At 40.7% G+C, this 14,237-nt stretch overlaps 1 protein-coding gene across 1 annotated transcript in view; it reads right to left on the minus strand.

Annotated features, from left to right (window-relative positions):
- The window catches only part of LOC126260725 (uncharacterized), a 185,130-nt gene that overhangs the window by 36,706 nt on the left and 134,187 nt on the right, over positions 1 to 14,237 (minus strand). The gene's annotated exons all lie outside the window — the stretch shown is intronic.

Here is a 14,237-nt window from a genome sequence, read left to right on the forward strand (position 1 = left end):
AACTTGTAAAATTAGGTAATGATTTCTTTGGAACCATGTTCATAATCAAATCTGTGTATTAATTTCTTATTTACTCCTCACTTAGCTTGAAAATGCTGACTGCCATTCTACTGTTGGTAAAACAAGCCTATTACTTTACATTAAATATATTATATCCCACTGATTATATAGAGAGGAGCCTCTGAGATGTGGAAAGACATCACGGATGGCCATTGTAATACAACAGAATAAACTCTGTTATTTAACTGTGGTAGCATATAGAAATGATAATACTGAGACACATAGCAATACTGATGTCACAAACAAGAAATAATTTAAAAATAGATGAAAGTATGGGTTGAGCTGGTCTGCAGGTCAGAGAGCAGACAAGCCCCCCCCCCCTCACCACAGGGCCCATATGCAATGAGAGGCACCTTACCCTCATCTGACCACCCAATAATCCAATGTAGGTGCAAGACAAACGGAATAAATAATTCCTTCAAACCAGGAGGAGAGGAGATACATAGTAGTAAAAGTGAAATGGCTAAAAATGTAATAAACATTTGTAGAAATGACAATAGTAAAATAAGGTGAGACAAGTAACTGGATCTGGAGGTGGGTTGGTGCAGCCGACTTGGCATGTGAAAAGGAGTGTCCCTCCCACACCTGCCTGGCCCCATACCCATTATAGTCAAAGTATTAAAGATGGGAACAGAACCCACTCTCCAGGTAGAAGCAAAACATTTCAACTGTTCTTTCATCATCAGCTACTAGCAAGAATGAAGAGTGCTGCATGAAGGTACATTCCTCAAAAAGTAAGGTATGACAAAAAAGAGGACCAACTACATCTAAAAGTAATTAAAAATAGAGTAAAAGAGAGATGAATAGAGTGAATGGCAGAGGAGGTAAGGTCAAGGGCCTACCAGGCCCTGTATGCAGCAGGAGACACCCAAACCCAAACCACTGTGCCCTTGCCCCAATAGAATTAGCTCCAAAAGTAAAAAAATCACATTCTCAGAGGAAATGGAGAAGCAGCTCAACTGTCCATACATTATCCACAACATCAGATGCAAAGAACCCAGAAGATTGATCTTGACATGGACAGCCAGGAGGAGTGGGGCAATTTTCCATGTTGTGGGCCAGTGTCTGTGAGGTTCCACAACCTAAACACAAAGGTAAATCATCAAGTCAATTGAAGTTCTGTTTGTTTACAGTGCCAAATGCTGAACACTATTGATTTTTAGTTGTTCATATTTGAACACATTCGTATTATATGTTCTACATCTATATATATACTCCGCCAGCCACCAAGCCATGTGTTATACGCAGTAGGTTACACTTACTAATATTGAGAGAGAACTGCCAGTCATTACACCACGCATTTATTTGCTGCAAATTCTCATTGATTTGTTCACAACTTTTGTGTGATACTACTTTCCTGTAGGCTACAGCATCACTGGCAAACACGCTACTGTTCTGGTAAAGTAAGGTCACAGCAAACAGAGGAATGAATGATATGCCAGTGAAACTGCCAGGAGTCAGTCAAAGATCGTGTCTGAGTACACAAAGGAAAGCCACTATCAACAACGTTACAATAATGCTGCAACAATGCCTACCTTTGAAATGTGCTGGAGGTTAAGAGATTTCATACAGAAGTAAATATATTGTATGAGAAATGTCAGTCACCTCCCAATTTCTAATATATAATCTACATGGGGTACTAATTACCATAGAGACCTTATAAACTTTGTGCAAGTTTACCATTAGCTGTGCTTCCAGCTGTTGTTGTTGTTGTTGTTAAGGATGAACATCCGTGTTAATCTTATGGCTGCATACTAATCTGTAAAGACTCATAGCAAATGAGTTACATAGAACCATAAAATAAGCAAACGATATAAGTGCCGTAAGATAGAAAAATAGTTAGAATTGGGTAAACGACAAAAAGTAGCACATGGGTGGCCATCCATTTGGAGTAAACTGGGAATAATTGATTGTGAAATTTTTGAATGGAAGAGTTTTCTTTTCTCTGTTGTGAGTTACTTGTTGATAGACTGCTTGCAGCTCGCATTCAGTACAGGTTCATCCTGCTGGACTAAGCACAGTTGCCAAAGTTTGATTGCCATCAGGCATCATCTACAGCAAACCACCAATAAGAAATGTGGAATAATGTCATGTGGCACACTGGAGATGTTGAGTAGATTATGGATTCCAGAACTGGCTCTCACTCTGCCTGCCTCTTCCAACCTGACAACATGCATTGTTTCCTTGCTGCTTCATAACTTCATTTGAATGGCTCCTCAAAGTCACTGACAACCAAACCAACAAACCTAGGCAAGCCCTCTGTATTCTGTGTCGTGAATTATATGTTATTTATTTAGTATATCTTCCAAATACCCCATTGGATGCTCAAACCTAAGTCCTGACCCATCTTGTCCTGAACAATTAGTGTCAGAATTGGGATCTGACACACCTTATGATCCAGAATCACCCCTATTTTTGCAGCTGAATGCTGCAATACACATGTTGTCATGGGTGCAGCCGGAGTAGGTATGCGAGTGGCTTGGCCATGCCTGGCGTTTGTCCATCAATGCTATCGGGTGCATACACATTAGTTATGCTGGACACACCCACTAACAAATGGGCTGGGAACCATGAGATGTGTTACAGCTGTTGCACCGCAGCACCTGGGCCCCAGCACTGTTACTGAGACACTACCTCTCCACCCACCATGCTGAGTAGCATGGCGTAAAGTCCAGCTGCACTGTTGCATGGTGCATGAAATGGTGTTGCTGTATGGTCTGCCTGCCTGATGTGTGGCAACAATGCAGCCTCACTGGCACTTGACCATGTAAGAGGAGTCCATGACCATGTCGCCCACTGGGCCGCCTCATCTGTGGCTGCATGGCTGGGGCTGTCAGCCCCGCCACTTTGCTGTCTCGCTGCTACTTAGCCTGCTAGATGGCCAAGTCATCTGCAATGCGAGCCATGGTGTGAGCTGCATGTCATGCTGCCATCTTCGTCCCACCCACCCCTCAGCACAGCTAACTGTTGCGCACGTGACTGCTCCACCTGTGGCTTCTACATTTGCAGTTGGAGGTCTCAGTGTCACACAGCCAGGTCTCGCAGTCACCTGTGACACTGCCACGTGGGTGCAGCACACTTGCAGCCCCTGACCACTTGCGGCTGCTGCTGCCGCCCTCTGCATGCCACTCCACCGTCGCCCACATCTGAAACTGCTATCTGCATACTGCATCTCAAAGACACTACAGTAAATGTTCCTGCATCAAACATTGCAGCAATCACCTGACAGAATGTCATGGCCAATGGCCCAACAAAATATTCTTTTTGCACAAGTTTTATGCCGGGTTGAAAAGTTTGTTGCAGTAGTGAAGAACCTTTCAAGGATCTGCAAGGGCAGGTGGACATGCAGGTTAAATAAAAATCTCATCCTTGAGGAGAAGTTTGTGCAGGTACAGTCACAATTGTTGGCATTAAAGAAAAATCCAAATGCTCAGCCTAACAGAGCGAGTAGCCTCCTTCCGGGGAACCCTCCATACACGAATCAGCATTTTTGCAAAAGATTTGTTCCATCGGTTGCATACACTCCTGGCCTGAGGAATTTATGTGAAATGTGGCATGAATCAGTAAAGGCATTAGAAATTCTAAACAATTTGAAATTTTGTTGGAAGGGATAATGGAGAGGTATCCAGATAAAGGCTATTACCGTGATAAGTTATCTACCCTCTGCCAAACCAAGGGGAGGATTTCAGTTGTCTGCTGACAGAATTTGAGCAATTTCATGTTGTACTTAGACTTCAGAAAAATATGTCAGAGGCAATGAAGTCCTATATGAAGCAGCTGAAGTGCAAGCCATAAATATATTCATTTGCAGCATTAATCCTTGAATAGGTGGTGAGGTAAAGGTGACCTCCTTGCCCTCATTGTATGAAGCTGTCAACTTAACACTGTTGCATGAAGAAGCAAGACAAATTATTTTCATACCCTCATGCAATGACAAGACCCATCGTGTGGCCACCGACGACACAAATTGCAGGCACTAGAACCAATCTGGCAACACTGCTGACTGCTGTTGAGTTCCTTTTTGTCCTAAATGCCACGATATCAAACATTTGGATGAAACTGCTCTCAAGTGTAAAGTAAAGTCAACTTACCTCCTGGCAATAAGTGGATGCTAAAGCCACCCTGCTATCATATCAGTGGTTAGGGGATTGAAATAATTAATTCAGTGGGAACATGTCACATTAATCTATCAACTAATAGGAACTAATATGAATATGCAAATGGAAGCACTACAGAAATCAGAAATGAGGTCAGGATTTTAACACCATCCTGGGAAATGACTTTCTGTGCTAATTCCAGGGTGCCATGGAACTATATGAGAGGTTACAGGAAAAAGTCTCTGGGTAACAGCCAAAACCCATGGGCCTGATGGAGCTATTTCCTGGTTGACCCACTGACCCAGAATGAGATCCTGAATACACTTCACTTCAGGTACAAATAATATGAGATCTCTGTATGGCATAAGTGGTAAAAAAAGAGAATAAGTTTCTAAGTATGTCTAGACAGTTTTAGCACAAGGGATACCCTAACACCCTTGGGTCTATACTGGTCAACACACAGAAGATATTAGTGAGTTACCTCTTGGCAGGGGAAAACAGTTTCAGAAGAATATAGAAACAGAAATCAGAAATCATTGCCTATAAGTCTACCCAATCACTTACACGAAATATAATTAAACTTGTGCCTGAGAAGGGGCATTTGTATCCAGTCTTAAGATTAATTTGCATGGTTGATTGAGGATAACATAGTCCACCATAAAATTCTGACTGGAGTTGCCAGACTGATAGCACAAAAGCCTTACAGAATTCTGTATCACTTGCAGTCAGTTGTGGACAACTCAATGTGGACAACTCAATGCTGGAATTATACAGCCCCCCTCTAGTCCATGGGGATCATCAATAATGGTTGTTCCGAAACATTCCAGTAATGGTATAAAGACCCAACATTTATTTATGGATATAACACTGTAAACAAAGTTATAATGCCGGATATAGAGCCACTGCCTTGTATCAATTAAATGTCGAATACACTGGGAACTGTAAATTCTTTACCACTTTAGATATGAAATCACGGTACCTTCACCCCAAGAGACACTGAGAAGTGGTTTTGTAGTGCCCTCCTAGACCAAGGGGCACATGGAAGAGGACAGTGGAAGGGGAAGCAAAAAGAGTTGGCAAGACCTGGGCAGAATTGAGGCAAATGGCCAAAGACAGAGACGGATGGCGAGTTCTCCTGGATGCCCTATGCCCCCGTAGGGGCCAAAGGAATTAAGTCAAGTCCTAGGTATACGAGTTCTTAAGGATACCTTTCGGTTTAAGGAATGCATCCACCACATTTCAGTGACATGCAAACTTGTTGAGACGGTTGAGGCCAAAAACGTGCTTAGTCTATTTAGATGACATTACTGTATCCTTTAGAACAATTTACAGAAAGCACATTTGAGCCTGAAATTGGAAAAATTCTTTGTGGCATCACAGGTTCTATACCTGAGCCATATTATTACACTGGCAGGTGTAAAACATGACCCATACGGTAGACAATTTTCCTGCACTTGGTATTGTCAAAGAATTACAGAATTTTGTTGATTTTGCATATTTACATCATCATTTTGTAGAAGACTATGCCATAGTAACTAAACCATTAACAATGTTGTTGAAAACAGGAATAACTTTTAGATGGACAGCAGAATGTCAGTCATTAATACAACAGATCAAAGATATGTTAATACAGTCCCATTTGCTGATACACCCTGATTTTGAGAAACCGTTTATATAATCATGTGACATTTGAATTTGCTGTAGGGTGCATTCTGAGTCAGAAACAGGATGGTGAAGAAAAACTGATTAGTTATGCCTATCGCCAACTCAATAAGCTTTAAGTTAATTACAACGCAACAGATAGGAATTGTTAGCTTGGTGTTTGGAATTAATTACTTTAAGTGCTATTTGTAGGCAAGAAGTTCATGGTGGTAACTGGCCACGCTGCCTTGTGGCTACTCAATTTGAATGACCCTAGTAGCTGTTTAACACGCTGGGCATTGAAGTTCAGTGAGTACGATTACAAACTGTGTCATAAATTGGGAAAACATTGTAAAAATGCCTCAAGTAGGAAGGTCTATACAATGGAAACATATCAAATGCTTATAATGGAGCAGAGAGGCGCAAAGAGAGGATGCTGCTTGTTGTTAGTATGCCACTCTCCCAGATTTTGTATCCGAAGACAATTTACTGTATTGTAAGACTCTCAGAAGTGTGTTAGTAATACTGAAATATCAAAGAGACAATAAAAGCCCAGCTTGCCACAGCAGCAAGCAAGCTGTAACACTCAAGTTGCCACTTGTTACTGGTTGTGAAACCTCCAAGGTAACTTGACAATATATGTGCATGCTTGTCTTCCATGCACACAAAGAGTGCAGCAAACACAGCAACAGTTTCTGATGCAGATCCTGCCGGCAGCCTCTAGGTCAGCAAACCCATTAGTCGAAAGAACAAATATCAAGAGCAAAGTGAGTAATTTTTCTTTTGAGAGCCATTTCTTTTAAAACTTAAACTGTACAGGTAGGTACAATTTTATTAACTTAATCAGAGACTCCTAAGCTGAGATTTGCTAAAAATGTCCTCAATCTGATCAAGGTACATTTGCTAAGCTTCTGCAGATCCAACTTCCCATCTATATTCGTCTTTGATATTAGTTTTATTTTCCATATAAGTACCAGGAATAATTAATTAATTAATACATTTTTTATTATCCACATAAATAGGAGTTACATGGCCTATGTTACTTTCCCAGATAACAGACTGTAGTTATAAGAATAAACAAACAATGGTTTCATCTATCTTATTTTCTTCATCCTCTTTATATGGTCCAAATGATCTCAATATATCTTTCTCAATACTCGACACTACATCTTCATTCTCTCCACAATGCTCCCTAAAATTAGCTTAATAAACACTGTTTAAAGAATGTCCTGTAAATCTGGTGCTCTGCAGCTTGTACAACTTGTAAATGTATCTCTTATTAAGGCTGGTATTACACTATCATATTTCTTTGTCAAAATTTATATGTCAGATATTTATGTCAAAGAAATTTGATGGTGTAATAAGGAACTATACCCCCATGAACCATGGAGCTTGCCGTTGGTGGGGAGGCTTGCGTGCCTCAGTGATACAGATGGCCGTACCATAGGTGCAACCACAACGGAGGGGTATCTGTTGAGAGGCCAGACAAACATGTGGTTCCTGAAGAGGGGCAGCAGCCTTTTCAGTAGTTGCAGGGGCAACAGTCTGGATGATTGACTGATCTGGCCTTGCAGCACTAACCAAAACGGCCTTGCTATGCTGGTACTGCGAACGGCTGAAAGCAAGGGGAAACTACAGCCTTAATTTTTCCCGAGTGCATGCAGCTTTACTGTATGGTTAAATGATTATGGCGTCCTCTTGGGTAAAATATTCCGGACGTAAAATAGTCCCCCATTTGGATCTCCAGGCGGGGACTACACAGGAGGACGTCATTATCAGGAAAAAGAAAACTGGCGTTCTACGGATCGGAGCGTGGAATGTCAGATCCCTTAATCGGCCAAGTAGGATAGAAAATTTAAAAAGGGAAATGGATACGTTAAAGTTAGATATAGTGGGAATTAGTGAAGTTCGGTGGCAGGAGGAACAAGACTTTTGGTCAGGTGAATACAGGGTTGTAAATACAAAATCAAATAGGGGTAATGCAGGAGTAGGTTTAATAATGAATAAAAAAATAGGAGTGCGGGTAACCTACTACAAACAGCATAGTGAACACATTATTGTGGCCAAGATAGACACAAAGCCCACGCCTACTACAGTAGTACAAATTTATATGCCAACTAGTTCTGCAGATGACGAAGAAATTGAAGAAATGTATGATGAGATAAAAGAAATTATTCAGGTAGTGAAGGGAGACGAAAATTTAATAGTCATGCATGACTGGAATTCGAGAGTAGGAAAAGGGAGAGAAGGAAACGTAGTAGGTGAATATGGATTGGGGCTAAGAAATGAAAGAGGAAGCCGCCTGGTAGAATTTTGCACAGAGCATAAGTTAATCATAGCTAACATTTGGTTCAAGAATCATGCAAGAAGGTTGTATACATAGAAGAACCCTGGAGGTACTAAAAGGTTTCAGATAGATTAAATAATGGTAAGACAGAGATTTAGGAACCAGATTTTAAATTGTAAGACATTTCCAGAGGCGGATGTGCACTCTGACCACAATCTATTGGTTATGAACTGTAGATTAAAACTGAAGAAACTGCAAAACGGTAGGAATTTAAGGAGATGGGACCTGGAAAAACTGAAAGAACCAGAGGTTGGACAGAGTTTCAGGGAGAGCATAAGGGAACAATTGACAGGAATGGGGGAAAGAAATACAGTAGAAGAAGAATGGGTAGCTTTGAGGGATGAAGTAGTGAAGGTGGCAGAGGATCAAGTAGGTAAAAAGACGAGGGCTAGTAGAAATCCTTGGGTAACAGAAGAAATATTGAATTTAATTGATGAAAGGAGAAAATATAAAAACGCAGTAAATGAAGCAGGCAAAAGGGAATACAAACGTCTCAAAAATGAGATCGACAGGAAGTGCAAAATGGCTAAGCACGGATGGCTAGAGGATAGATGTAAGGATGTAGAGGCTTATCTCACTAGGGGTAAGATAGATACTGCCTACAGGAAAATTAAAAAGACTTTTGGAGAAAAGAGCCACTTGTATGAATATCAAGAGTTCAGATGGAAATCCAGTTCTAAGCAAAGAAGGGAAAGCAGAAAGGTGGAAGGAGTATATAGAGGGTCTATACAGGGGCGATGTAATTGAGGACAATATTATGGAAATGGAAGAGGATGTAGAAGAAGATGAAATGGGAGATACGATACTGCGTGAAGAGTTTGACAGAGCACTGAAAGACCTAAGTCGAAACAAGGCCCCGGGAGTAGACAACATTCCATTGGAACTACTGATGGCCTTGGGAGAGCCAGTCCTGACAAAAATCTACCATCCGGTGAGCAAGATGTATGAGACAGGCGAAATACCCTCAGACTTCAAGAAGAATATGATAATTCCAATCCCAAAGAAAGCAGGTGTTGAGAGATTTGAAAATTACCAAACTATCAGTTTAATAAGAGACCGCTGCAAAATACTAACGCATATTCTTTACAGACGAATGGAACAACTGGTAGAAGCCGACCTCGGCGAAGATCAGTTTGGATTCCGTAGAAATGTTGGAACACATGAGGCAATACTGACCCTACGACGTATCTTGTTGTTGTTGTTGTTGTTGTTGTTGTGGTCTTCAGTCCTGAGACTGGTTTGATGCAGCTCTCCATGCTACTCTATCCTGTGCAAGCTTCATCATCTCCCAGTACCTACTGCAACCTACATCCTTCTGAATCTGCTTAGTGTATTCATCTCTTGGTCTCACCCTACGATTTTTACACTCCACGCTGCCCTCCAATACTAAATTGGTAATCCCTTGATGCCTCAGAACATGTCCTACCAACCGATCCCTTCTTCTGGTCAAGTTGTGCCACAAACTCCTCTTCTCCCCAATCCTATTCAGTACCTCCTCATTAGTTATGTGATCCACCCATCAAATCTTCAGCATTCTTCTGTAGCACCACATTTCGAAAGCTTCTATTCTCTTCTTGTCCAAACTATTTACCGTCCATGTTTCACTTCCATAGGTGGCTACACTCCATACAAATACTTTCAGTAACGACTTCCTGACATTTAAATCTATACTCGATGTTAACAAATTTCTCTTCTTCAGAAACGCTTTCCTTGCCATTGCCAGTCTACATTTTATATCCTCTCTACTTCGACCATCATCAGTTATTTTGCTCCCTAAATAGCAAAACTCCTTTACTACTTTAAGTGTCTCATTTCCTAATCTAATACCCTCAACATCACCCGACTTAATTCGACTACATTCCATTATCCTCGTTTTGCTTTTGTTGATGTTCATCTTATATCCTCCCTTCAAGACACCATCCATTCCGTTCAACTGCTCTTCCTAGTCCTCTGCTGTCTCTGACAGAATTACAATGTCATCGGCGAACCTCAACGTTTTTAATTCTTCTCCATGGATTTTAATACCAACTCCGAATTTTTCTTTTGTTTCCTTTACTGCTTGCTCAATATACAGATTGAATAACATCGGGGAGAGGCTACAACCCTGTCTTACTCCCTTCCCAACCACTGCTTCCCTTTCATGTCCCTCGACTCTTATAACTGCCATCTGGTTTCTGTACAAATTGTAAATAGCCTTTCGCTCCCTGTATTTTACCCCTGCCACCTTTAGAATTTGAAAGAGAGTATTCCAGTCAACATTGTCAAAAGCTTTCTCTAAGTCTACAAATGCTAGAAACGTAGGTTTGCCTTTTCTTAATCTTTCTTCTAAGACAAGACGTAAGGTTAGTACTGCCTCACGTGTTCCAACATTTCTATGGAATCCAAACTGATCTTCCCCGAGGTCGGCTTCTACTAGTTTTTCCATTCGTCTGTAAAGAATTCGTGTTAGTATTTTGCAGCTGTGGCTTATTAAACTGATTGTTCGGTAATTCTCACATCTGTCAACACCTGCTTTCTTTGGGATTGGAATTATTATATTCTTCTTGAAGTCTGAGGGTATTTCGCCTGTTTCATACATCTTGCTCACGAGATGGTAGAGTTTTGTCATGACTGGCTCTCCCAAGGCCGCCAGTAGTTCCAATGGAATGTTGTCTACTCCGGGGGCCTTGTTTCGACTCAGGTCTTTCAGTGCTCTGTCAAACTCTTCACGCAGTATAGTATCTCCCATTTCATCTTCTTCTACATCCTCTTCCATTTCCATAATATTGTCCTCAAGTACATCGCCCTTGTATAGACCCTCTATATACTCCTTCCACCTTTCTGCTTTCCCTTCTTTGCTTAGAACTGGGTTTCCATCTGAGCTCTTGATGTTCATACAAGTGGTTCTCTTATCTCCAAAGGTCTCTTTAATTTTCCTGTAGGCAGTATCTATCTTACCCCTAGTAAGATAGGCCTCTACAGCCTTACATTTGTCCTCTAGCCATCCCTGCTTAGCCATTTTGCACTTCCTGTCGATCTCTTTATTGAGACGTTTGTGTTCCTTTTTTCCTGCTTCATTTACTGCATTTTTATATTTTCTCCTTTCATCAATTAAATTCAATATTTCTTCTGTTACCCAAGGATTTCTACTAGCCCTCGTCTTTTTACCTACTTGATCCTCTGCTGCCTTCACTACTTCATCCCTCAAAGCTACCCATTCTTCTTCTACCGTATTTCTTTCCCCCATTCCTGTCAATTGTTCCCCTATGCTCTCCCTGAATCTCTGTACAACCTCTGGTTCTTTCAGTTTATCCAGGTCCCATCTCCTTAAATTCCCACCTTTTTGCAGTTTCTTCAGTTTTAATCTACAGGTCATAACCAATAGATTGTGGTCAGAGTCCACATCTGCCCCTGGAAATGTCTTACAGTTTAAAACCTGGTTCCTAAATCTCTGTCTTACCATTATATAATCTATCTGATACCTTTTAGTATCTCCAGGGTTCTTCCATGTATACAACCTTCTATCATGATTCTTAAACCAAGTGTTAGCTATGATTAAGTTGTGCTCTGTGCAAAATTCTACCAGGTGGCTTCCTCTTTCATTTCTTAGCCCCAATCCATATTCACCTACTACGTTTCCTTCTCTCCCTTTTCCTACTCTCGAATTCCAGTCACCCATGACTATTAAATTTTCGTCTCCCTTCACTATCCAAATAATTTCTTTTATTTCATCATACATTTCTTCAATTTCTTCGTCATCTGCAGAGCTAGTTGGCATATAAACTTGTACTACTGTAGTAGGTGTGGGCTTCATATCTATCTTGGCCACAATAATGCGTTCACTAAGCTGTTTGTAGTAGCTTACCCACGTTCCTATTTTCCTATTCATTATTAAACCTACTCCTGCATTACCCCTATTTGACTTTGTGTTTATAACCCTGTAGTCACCTGACCAGAAGTCTTGTTCCTCCTGCCACCGAACTTCACTAATTCCCACTATATCTAACTTTAACGTATCCATTTCCCTTTTCAAATTTTCTAACCTACCTGCCCGATTAAGGGACCTGACATTCCACGCTCCGATCCATAGAACGCCAGTTTTCTTTCTCCTTATCTTAGAAAATAGATTAAGGAAAGGCAAACCTACATTTCTAGCTTTTGTAGACTTATAGAAAGCTTTTGACAATGTTAACTGGAATACTCTCTTTCAAATTCTGAAGGTGGCAGGGGTAAAATACAGGGAGCGAAATGCTATTTACAATTTGTACAGAAACCAGATGGCAGTTATAAAAGTCGAGGGGTATGAAAGGGAAGCAGCGGTTGGGAAGGGAGTGAGACAGGGTTGTAGCCTGCCCCTGATGTTATTGAATCTGTATATTGAGCAAGCAGTAAAGGAAACAAAAGAAAAATTCGGAGTAGGTATTAAAGTCCATGGAGAAGAAATAGAAACATTGAGGTTCGCCGATGACATTGTAATTCTGTCAGAGACAACAAAGGACCTGGAAGAGCAGTTGAACGGAATGGACAGTGTCTTGAAAGGAGGATATAAGATGAACATTAGATTAGATGTATGGAAGTGAAACATGGACGATAAATAGTTTAGACAAGAAGAGAATAGAAGCTTTTGAAATGTGGTGCTACAGAAGAATGCTGAAAATTAGATGGGTATATCACATAACTAATGAGGAGGTATTGAGTAGAATTGGGGAGAAGAGGAGTTTGTGGCACAACTTGACAAGTAGAAGGGACCGGTTGGTAGGACATGTTCTGAGGCATCAAGGGATCACCAATTTAGCATTGGAGGGCAGCGTGGAGGGTAAAAATTGTAGAGGGAGACCAAGAGATGAATACACAAAGCAGATTCAGAAGGATGTCGGTTGCATTAAGTACTGGGAGATGAAGAAGCTTGCACAGGATAGAGTAGCATGGAGAGCTGCATCAAACCAGTCTCAGGACTGAAGACAACAACAACAACAACAACAACAACAACAACAACAACAAAAGGAACTTTGTCAAATCTCGCCTGTTGTCAAATAAATATTATCACAGCTAGAGCCTCACTGTAGATTTTATCACAAAAGTCATTTGTCTTCTGTTCACTGCGATGTGAAATGTAACCACCTGCAGCACTGGTGTCGCTAAAGCTATTTGATGTCTCTGTAGTCAGCAGTGTGCTTGTAAACATGGTTTGAAAGCTGGTGTGTTCCTTTGGCGCACTGCATGCCATTAATTGAGAGTTGATGGGCAGGTGGAATATGCTGCAGGCGACTTCATGTCTACAATCACTGCTACAACCTTCCCTCTTCAGTGCTTTATAAATCGCTTCACACATTTCTGGAATTATTTTGGTTAGTGTGCAATGTGATATTAGTGTGCTGTGCTGTAAACTAGAGTAGCTTTCTCCGTATCAAGAAATCACAGTGTCATAGTTTGTCTGTCTTCTGCACATATAGCATTTCTCAAGAGCGTATTCTGTTTTGTAATTTGAGAAGGCACTTTACTGAGCAAATACTGAGATACACTCTCATCCATTCGTAAGTAATTTATATATAAGACTCGACGTCTTCCACTTGCAGCTCTCGTAACAAATTTTGCTGAATCCTTTTATTATCTCGACGTAATACGTGCAGCTTCGTCCAAGTATGCTTCCTTTTTTCTGCCACTTTTCTTTCAAATACACGCACAACGCAATTGTGATACAAGCAACTGCAGCACCAATTAAGTTGTTGTCCACCATCTTGAAATCTGATGAAAAATATGACGACGTGTAATATCCCTTTTAAGCACTACATTGAAGATCTTTGTCAAAGAAAGTTGATGAATATTTGATCATATTTCTTGGTCAAAGTAATATGATAGTGTAAAACCAGCCTACCTAACTGTTCAACAAAGACTCCTTTGTAGTAGTATTTTATTTCACTGGACTAATTTTGGGCATTGCTCATCATCAGCGGTATCTATATTACGCAAAAGACAGATTTCTTATAACAAGTTACTTACACTGTTTATTCTACAGCTTTATGCATATCTGATTTTTCAGTTTATTGTAATTCTACTTGCATTGTATGTAGTGTTCTCTAACGTATCACAATGACATTATTTTGTAATGTTCA

This window comes from Schistocerca nitens, chromosome 5 (assembly GCF_023898315.1).
Source record: "Schistocerca nitens isolate TAMUIC-IGC-003100 chromosome 5, iqSchNite1.1, whole genome shotgun sequence".
NCBI lineage: Eukaryota > Metazoa > Arthropoda > Insecta > Orthoptera > Acrididae > Schistocerca > Schistocerca nitens.